A 9,263-nucleotide genomic window follows, 5' to 3' on the forward strand; every position below is an offset into this window, starting at 1 on the left:
CCTGGAGACTTTCATTTTAATCAGGTCAATATGATGCTTGAAGGAAAGATTTTCGTCAAGCAAGATGCCTAGGAATCGAACGTAACGATCCTTAGGTCTACTTAGACAACCTCTTGATACATGTATTTTATTTAAGCCAGGGCAAGCCTTTGAAACTCTGGAGAAAATGAGAAAAAATTACTTCCCGACATTTAAGACAACATAATTTACATCAAACCATTGGATAACTCTTTTAAAAAGGGCATTTATTTTTGAACGAAGATCATACTAAGTTTTACAAGCTGTGTCAATAGCACTGTCATCAGCAAAAGCAATAAGTGCATCTGGTAAGGACGAACTCCTGTCACAATTAGTGACGGATGCTGGTTGACATAGACGACAGCAAATGGTAGGTTTTAAATTTTGAACCGCCTTAATAAGGTCATTGACGTATATTAAAAAGAGTATCGGCCCAATAACAGATCCTTGTGGAACTCCAAACTCTATTCCCGAAGGGTTAGAAAAGTGTGGATCAACCGAGATGACTCGACCAGATGAATATGATAGAAACAAAGAATAAGAATTCCCTCTTATACTAATATGGGACAGTTTCCAAAGAAGGATATTGTGTGTTAATGAGTCGAATGCTTTTCGCACATCGAGAAAAAGAGCATCAGGTATCAGACCAGAATCGAAAACTGAATCTAAATAATACAAAAGAGTTGCGCATGCATACTCAGTTGAGTGCTTCGCTCTAAAACCAAACGGAAAATCATGAAAAAAGTGTCTAGAATTAGGGAAATTAGTAAGTCGAGAAAGCATAGTTTTTTCAAATATTTTACTAAAAACTGATAAAAGGGATATGGGATAAAAATTTGCATGGTAAATTCCTTGATCCACCTTTAAAATGAATAATAACACGAGCACGCTTTAAAGCACTTGGGAAAAACTGTTTTAAAAGAAAAGATTGATAAGTCTCGTGAGGGTAGAAATGATGACAAGAAGAATGAACTTTACAACCTTAGTCGAAATACGGTCTGGCCCAGAAGATGAAGAACCCCTAAAACCATTGACAATTCTGGCTATTTCAGCTTCAGAGACAGGTTCCAATGTCATTGATTTAGAACAAGGCGGTCCAAGGTAAGACCTAAAGTCAGGTAGAGAAGAAGAAGGACTTACAGAAGAGGCTGTAGTTTTGCCGATACTAGGAAAATAGGAAGTAAACGTATCTTGAACTTTTAGCTCACCCTCTACAATTTGCCTTCCATCACAATACTTGAAGGGGCAGAAGGAGCCAGAGAAGATGGCCTGATAACAGAATTGATTACTTGCCATGTCTTCCTAATGTCTTTACCACATGCAGAGAATTTTTTGTAATAAAATAACGATTTGGCCTTTCGGCAAAGCGAATTGTAAACTCTTCTATAAGCTTTGAAAAGTTGAAGTCGAGAATCACGAGAAGATGACTTAGAGGACCTGTACGCCTTCCAAAGATTATTTTCTTCCTCCAAATTTTAAGGAATCCCGGAGTCATCCAAGGATTCAAAGGGGTTGTTCTTTTCGATGCTGGATTCGACTGGGGCGCAACACATGTATCCAAGGTAACTTCTTTCAAAGAATCATAAAAAGAATTAAACAAAGAATCTATAGCCCAGTAAAAATAGCTAAAAAAAAGGCCCCACCTCAAACAAATTGCAACAAAAATGATTTTTACACCAAAAAATGCTGAAATATCAGAGAATAACATAATAAAAGCCCACCAAAATCCACCCATGGGAAAATCCGTGGCAGGGGAAAAACGGGGGAACCAGAGGAAATTTCGCAAAATCCAGAAGTGTTCGGATTGATTCAAGTCAAGATGATTTCCGATGTAATTTTTAACGTAGAAGCCAAATCTTGCATCAGAATCTCGATTACTCTGTCCCCTGAACATTTGAGAGGGAGAAAAGGGGGGAAGAAGGAGAGATTTTGGTTTTCCAGGTCATTGCGATGTTAAGATGTGACCATCCTGCTAGCAGGATATAGGCCGGGCATCAACAAGTTAGCATTCGGCATGAAACCTAGCGACGAGATCTCTGGACTGACATCTAGTGTCTCTTCAGTGACTGAATTACCCAAAATGTAACGCGCTGAATACTCAAAATAGGTAAGTTTTCTTGTGAACATTTGGTGAATTTTTGTTCCGAATCTTCAAGAATGTTATTCATTTTTTGTTTATCTTGTACCATTGAGAATTCTTTCGCTTTTAAGTGACTGCTATACTCAGTTTCGTGACATTTTATCTCTATTTTTACCAACGCCATCTTGCAGCTCCTAGAACCGAATCTTAATGCATGAAATGATCAATCCGTGGAAACTGTGTTAGTTACGTCACTGACAACAGTTCACTATGTTCGTTCAATTTGTGCTTCAATTTCAGTTTTCTACAACAAGAGGACAAAACTCGTGAATTTCTTTGTTCCATATCTCCCTATTTATCCAACTAAAAATTTCACAAACAGGGTGTGTTGACAACATCTTATCAGTCGTGTAAAGTGTTCAGTTTTGTGCTTGCGTCGGGGATTGGTACGTTTAATTGGTTTTACCGTTTCTTGTCATATTTACACTAGTTGATATGATTATCTACTGCATATCTTTTTTAATTCACTGATGATTATTTGGGTAATTTTTCTTTACCAATTGCGGTTTGATGCAATGATGTTCATATTATCTATGTTTGTTCAGTATTTAGGAGCCTAAAAAAAATAAACATGTGGCGTACCTACAGAGCAGTGTATAATTGAATTTTTCTTTCTCGTTTTGTGTAATTTGTTCTAAGAGCTGATCTAGATCTTAGATCCAGCGTTGGTCACTAAAAACCACATGCATAACTCCTAAGTTTATGTGTATTGCTTTTTTTTGCTTATTGCTCCGTCTTTTCCTTTTTTGTATGGCGGGTTTTCAAATAAATAATAATAATAATAATAAAGGAGATTCGCGGCTTCAGTCCTCTTCCCACATCAAGTTCTCTGTTACTGAATTAAGTTCTCTGTTATTCTAATATTATTCTAATATTCTAATTAAGTTATATTCTAATATTATATTCTAATATTCTATTATTATATTCGAACTATATTAATATTCTAATTATATAAATATTCTAATTACATTAATTATATAATATTCTAATATTCTAATATTCTAATATTAATATTAATATTTTAATTAAGTTATTCATCAAGTTCTCTGTTACTGAATCTTTCGTATCTTCATATCAGACGAGTATGGCTTCACAATGTGCAATCTGTCTTCAGAGCGAGGGAGATGATAACAGCCTCTCTACGTTTGGAAGCAAAGGTGCCGTCACAATTAATACTGCCAGTAAAGAAAGAAGTGTTTCTGTCGAAGTTAACTCCGGTAACAAGGTTCATGCTCACTGCCGAAGAGACTTCAGTAACCAGAGAAGAATTTCTAGTATTAAACGTTGCAATGAAAGTGATTCAGTAAGTAATCAAGAAATTAACAGTAGATCCTTACGTTCTGCATGTTCTTTATTCGCATTCGACAAAGACTGTCTGTTTTGTGTGACCCCTGTCATTGCTGATCCGTGTCATCCAGGCTATTCGCCATCTCAGACTGTTATAACAGACACATTTCAAGCCAGTGTTAGAGTTCTGTGTTCACAAAGACAAGACGAATGGTCAACCAGCATTTTGGGAAGGTTAAATGCAGCTACTGCTTATCCCCACGCAGCTGATGCTATCTATCACACAGTTTGTTCAGTGAACTTGAAATGGCAGACCTTCCGACGAGGTTCGAAAAGAAGCGTTTTACAAAGCTGTGAACTTCTTTGTCGGTCTGGACGATGTGCAGGTTACACTGACCGATATTTCGAAAAAAAATGGAGGAGTTTTTAGCCAAAACGGATCTGAAGCCATGCAACAACGTTTACCTGAAGAAAGTGCTAGTTGATTACTTCGACGACAAGGTGATCATTTCTGATGTTCTGGGAAGCAAAGTATAGATACACTTAGGCAGACGGCTGCAAGTATTCTTCAGGATTATTACCAATTTCCAAAAGACATAAATCCGGAGAAAGAAAAAGTCAAGATTGCGAAAGATTTTGCAAGAATAGTGGAGAGTGAAATAAAAACTGTGGTATCGTTCATAGAATAATATGACCAAATACGCACCTTATTTTCGGCAGAGGACAATCTCGAGTTCCTTGTTCCTTCCCTACGGCTTTTCCTGTCCATTTTGATTAAACACAACAACGCCAAACTTGTGGTTAGTGCAATAGGGTAGGCAATAATGCAAAACACCAGACCTCGAAGCATTATTGCACCAATGCAGCTGGGGTTGGCTGAGTCTATGCATTATCGGTTCGGTTCACGCGACGCTGTCAACACACTCAGCAGCCTAGGCTTTTTTGTTGGCTATGCAGAAACCCTTCCATTTGAAAGATGTGCGGCAATGGCTGAAAGCCCCGACCAAGAACTCAACATACCAAGAGGCACTCTTTTCCAGTACATTGCAGACGATTACGATCATAACGCTAACACTCTGGATGGGCACGGTACTTCACATGGTGTGGCTATTCTTGAGGTTAAGTTGCCAGGTGGCAAAGAAGAGTTACGCGTGTTTTCCAGAAAAGATTTTGACTTGAAAGAAATTATAGAAAAAGCTGCTATACCGATCTACCCTTACGAAAAGCATACTGCCTTTACAAATCAGTTCACTTACATAGAGTTGGTACTTCCAGAATGAAGAGACAATGGCAGATATCTTTATATCATCTGGGTAAATTCTCAGCTAGCTCTGCGAGGTTCTCCAGTCGGCTGGTCAGGTGCAATGCAGTCACCTCATGCTGGACAAATCCAGAAGCAGTCATCAATAGTTTTCCAGCCTATGATTGATTTAAACCCAACCGATCTCACGTGCATCAACACAACGGTGATGTTTATTGCAGAGAAGGCAAAGAAACTGAACCAGATTCCTGTCGTAACATTCGACCAACCACTGTATTGGAAAGCAAAAATGATGGCAGAATCGTCGCCTTTCAGTAGCCCCTTGAAAGAATTCGTAGTGATGCTTGGGTCCTTTCATGGAAGAATGAGTTTTCTTCGGTATATGGGCTATTTTATGGAAGAAGCAGGTTCGGCTGAAGTCCTTGAACAGATCTACGCACCGAACACTACAAAACACATCATCTCTGGCAAAGCAGTTTCTAGAGCAATGAGGGCACATTCTCTTCTTGACTTAGCTCTGCACATCTTACTTTTTCCCTGTGCTTTTGAAAATCTGCCAACAGTTTACGAAGTCAAACGACAAGCCTAATGGTTGTCTCAACCCGTATCTATAAAAAGTTGACATCCGAAAATTTTTATACTGAAGACCTTTCTGCATGTTTAGTGGTTGTTACAATGATAGAAGAAATTGAGCATGCCAAGAAGGAGCTAGTTAGCTAATCTAGGACTGCGCAACTGTGGCTTGAACAATATTCTGAAATGAATAAAATTCTTAGGATGTCAGTTCGCGCTGAACAGACTGGAAATCTTCAGAGCTGGTTTAGTATGCTTCCTTATTTCGCGGCATGTGGTCGAACTGCATATGCTATTTCAGCCCGTCTTCATTTACAAACTCTTGTCGGTTTGAAAGAATCGCAGCCAGAATTTTACGAGAAGTTCCAAACTGGTCACGTTTCTGTTAACAGAACCGAACATTCGTGGTCAGGACTGGCAACAGACCTTGTTATAGAACAAGTCTTCATGAAAACTCTGAAGACCGCTGGCGGTCTCACTAGAGGGAGAGGTATGAATGAAGCGTAGCGGTCGATCTGGGCACTATCTATGCCAGTGCGAGCTCAAATGAATGGAATCATGCAAGACCCAACCGGATATGTCTACCACACAAGCAACCAGCATGTTGATACATTGGGGTTCAGGATATTGAGAGACAGCGAAGATTTGCAGACGTTGCTCAAGTTCCTTGAGCCTTTGCAGCCGTTCAACAGGGGTCAAGAGCTATTGAAAATTGTTACCGGAGTGAATGCTTCGCCAGAGGTTAACGTCGACGAAGCAAAAGACGTTGGGTTGCACATACTGCGAGGAATGGTTGGAAAGCCATTAGAGACTTTTGTACTCAAAAGGAAAGATAACGTCGTAACTATAGCTGCAATGTCGGCTTCGAAGCTTGATGGTGAGCCGGTCGAGATTGACCAAACGCTATTGTTCCAGTGACTAGCGGCTGTAGCCACTGCCGACGGTCAGGATCTGTCGGATACTCTTGGTTATGAACTTTGCTCTTTTCCTCCTGCAATTTTCGGGTCATACCAACTACTACACACAGCTGACAAAGCTTCCCTCTCAAATGCCCTCTGGAAAATGATTGAAGGCTCTTCTGCGAATCTTTCAGCGAGTTGCAAATATGTTGTAGATGGAGGATGGCTCCTACATAAATTGCCTTGGACAACCAGCACTACTTTTGGGCAAATGTCTGGCCTATGCTAGCTATGTCAAAGCTCATTTTGGAAATGCTATGGTTGTGTTCGACGGATACATAGATTCACCGTCAAAAAAAGACCAAACTCACTTGAAAAGATCAAAAGGCATAAGATCTCCTGATATCGACTTTACTGGGACAACAACGGTAACCCTCAAAAAAGACTTTTTCCTGAACAACCTGAACAACAAGGGAAAATTGATCCTCCTGCTTGGTGGAGTGCTAAGCTCATCAGGATGTCGCGTGGTGTATGCTTCAGGTGATGCAGATTTCACGATTGCGACAGCCGCAGTGACAAGTTCTTCTGAGGTAGAAACCTGTCTTGTTGGCAATTACACAGACCTGCTCGTCTTGCTTCTTCACCATTACCAGCCAGGAAGCTACCCACTTTTCTTTCGAGCAGAGACCAAGCCGGGAACATCCAAACTCTGCAACATAAGAGAACTAAAAAGAAAGCTTGGGGAAGTCGCAGAGGTCATACTGCCTTTCCATACTTTCCTGGGATGCAATACGACCTCTAGGTTCTACGGCGTAGGAAAGCCTGTGTCACTTTTATTGGCTAAGATCAATGAAAAATCCCGAAAAAATGCGGCGGTTTGTTGCCGGAAGAACTCAGAAAAGCATCAGATCATCAGTGCAGGCGAAAAGCTCACACTGCTTGTTTATCGGGCTAAAGCTGATACCAACCTTCAGAATTTGCGTCACACCATGTTTGTCACAAAACTGGCTTCTTCGACCTCGTTCCTCCGCCCAGAAAGCTTGCCTCCGACATTGTCAGCTGCGAAGTTTCACTTCTTCAGAGTTTTCCTACAGGTCATGGAATGGATGGGTTGCTCAGCTGATCTGGACCCATGTGACTGGGGTTGGCGGCTAGACATAACCAAGTACGTACCTGTAACGATGGACTCGAAGCCAGCACCCGAAGCACTACTGACAATGGTACGATGTGCTTGCAAGTCAGGCTGTGAAACAAAGCGTTGCAGTTGAATAAGAAACGGACTTCACTGCACAAAAGCATGTGCCGAGTGTCATGGTACCGACTGCCAAAATTCAGAAAGCATAGACCTTGATGATGATTTTAAAAACTAAGTTCCTGTTTATAAAATCAGGGTGGCCACTACGCCCTATTTTTTTCCATTCATCAAATGAAGAACAAAGGCCCTGGCCATTAAGCTGAAACACAGAGAAACTGCCATCTCGTTTGGATGCTCGATCTAAATCCAATACATACTTGCTACTAATTGAAAAATAGGGGTTTGATGGTGACTTATTAGACTGACCTACTGATTTATTAATCAAGCTAAGAAAATCTATTGGGTTATATTGAAATTGAACCAGTCGCTGACCCAAGGAGGAGATGTCATCCGAACTAGAGTCAAACAAATTCAAATTCAAAGAAATACACTAATTGCTCTTTTCTAAAAAAAAAATGAAAACAACAAGAATAGAGCTTACTACTAAAAAAAAACTAAATAAAAACAAAACAAAACAAAAAACAAACAAACAATAAAACAACAAACAAACAATAAAACATAAATAATCAACTTTTTCTAAGACACTAAAGGGCGTCAACAAGTGAGTGGATTTGTGTTGAGTGGCTATCACCCTGCTTACGTTTGTAAACACGGCCACGATCAGACCACACGTTTCTTACACCATATCTGTCTCTTGCGCCATCATTTTTGTAAGATATTCCGTGACAAATACGCCCGATTTCACCAGCTCTGACTTCTCTCTGAAAACAGTATACGTCGTATCTTTAGTTGCAAAATTCACAATAACTGGCACAACAGTCGTAGATGTCTGGATATTCAAAAGTCTAAAACGGTTTACAGACAACAACTGTTCTTTCTGGACATTTACACCCATTTTCTTCACTATATCATGAACAGTAGCACCCAGGTCATTTCCGGGTCCTGCTTCACTCCCAAAAAGACTAAAGAATCAAGTAAACGCTCCTGTTCATAATCATCCAGCTTTTCCTCAATGGTAGCCACCCGAAGTTCTAATGACTGAATCTGGCTATCCAGAGATGAAAACAGTTTTCTATTTTCTCTAACTTTTTGTTGTATTCTAGAGTGATTGAATCATATATTTCCGAAACAATCAGTTCAGGGTTCAGAACGGCTTGTTGCGATGAGCCTGCTACTCCTGTCACGGAAACCACTTTTCCCTGAACTTTTTTTCTATATTTTTTACTAGGCCAAATTTAAGCTTTGTAACTTCATCTTGGGCTAAAGTAAGTTGCTTCCAGATTGCAGATGTTTCGCTCAAAGCAGTTAAATCAGTACCCGCGCCTTTCGCAGTTTTCTTTTTCATGAACTGATAGTAAAGATCCAGAGAAGATTCACACTCACGAAAAGCATGATTAACGCCCTTAGCGGTTCTTTTCTAAGCTTCGGCATAATTTCCACTATATGAAAGAAGATTCTCTTCCACCACAGTCTGAAAGTCATGGGAACCGTAGCAAAAAACAATGCATTTAGGCGTAGACTCTTTTTAGTTTGTTATGTTAACAATCCAGACTGGCCAGAGGGGATATCCTTTGAACCGAGCTACCGCTAAATCTCCCTTCTGAAACTGTACAATGATGAAAATAAAAATAAAAACCCAATAAATCGAAAATAGACTTATCTGTAGCGGACAGGGCCACATAATGCGGAGGTAGACACCCTTATTTGAGGGGGCCCGGTGGAACGTGGTAGCCTGTCAGTTTTTTCCACCGTACTCCAAAATAAAAGAAGTTAAAAGGATTTTTAAGGGCATTCAGTATACTTTTTCCTTCGGACCTCCTTAGATTAAAC

Source organism: Artemia sp. Qi Xiang Cuo, chromosome 11 (assembly GCF_049724085.1).
Source record: "Artemia sp. Qi Xiang Cuo chromosome 11, ASM4972408v1, whole genome shotgun sequence".
NCBI classification, from domain to species: Eukaryota; Metazoa; Arthropoda; class Branchiopoda; order Anostraca; family Artemiidae; genus Artemia; species Artemia sp. Qi Xiang Cuo.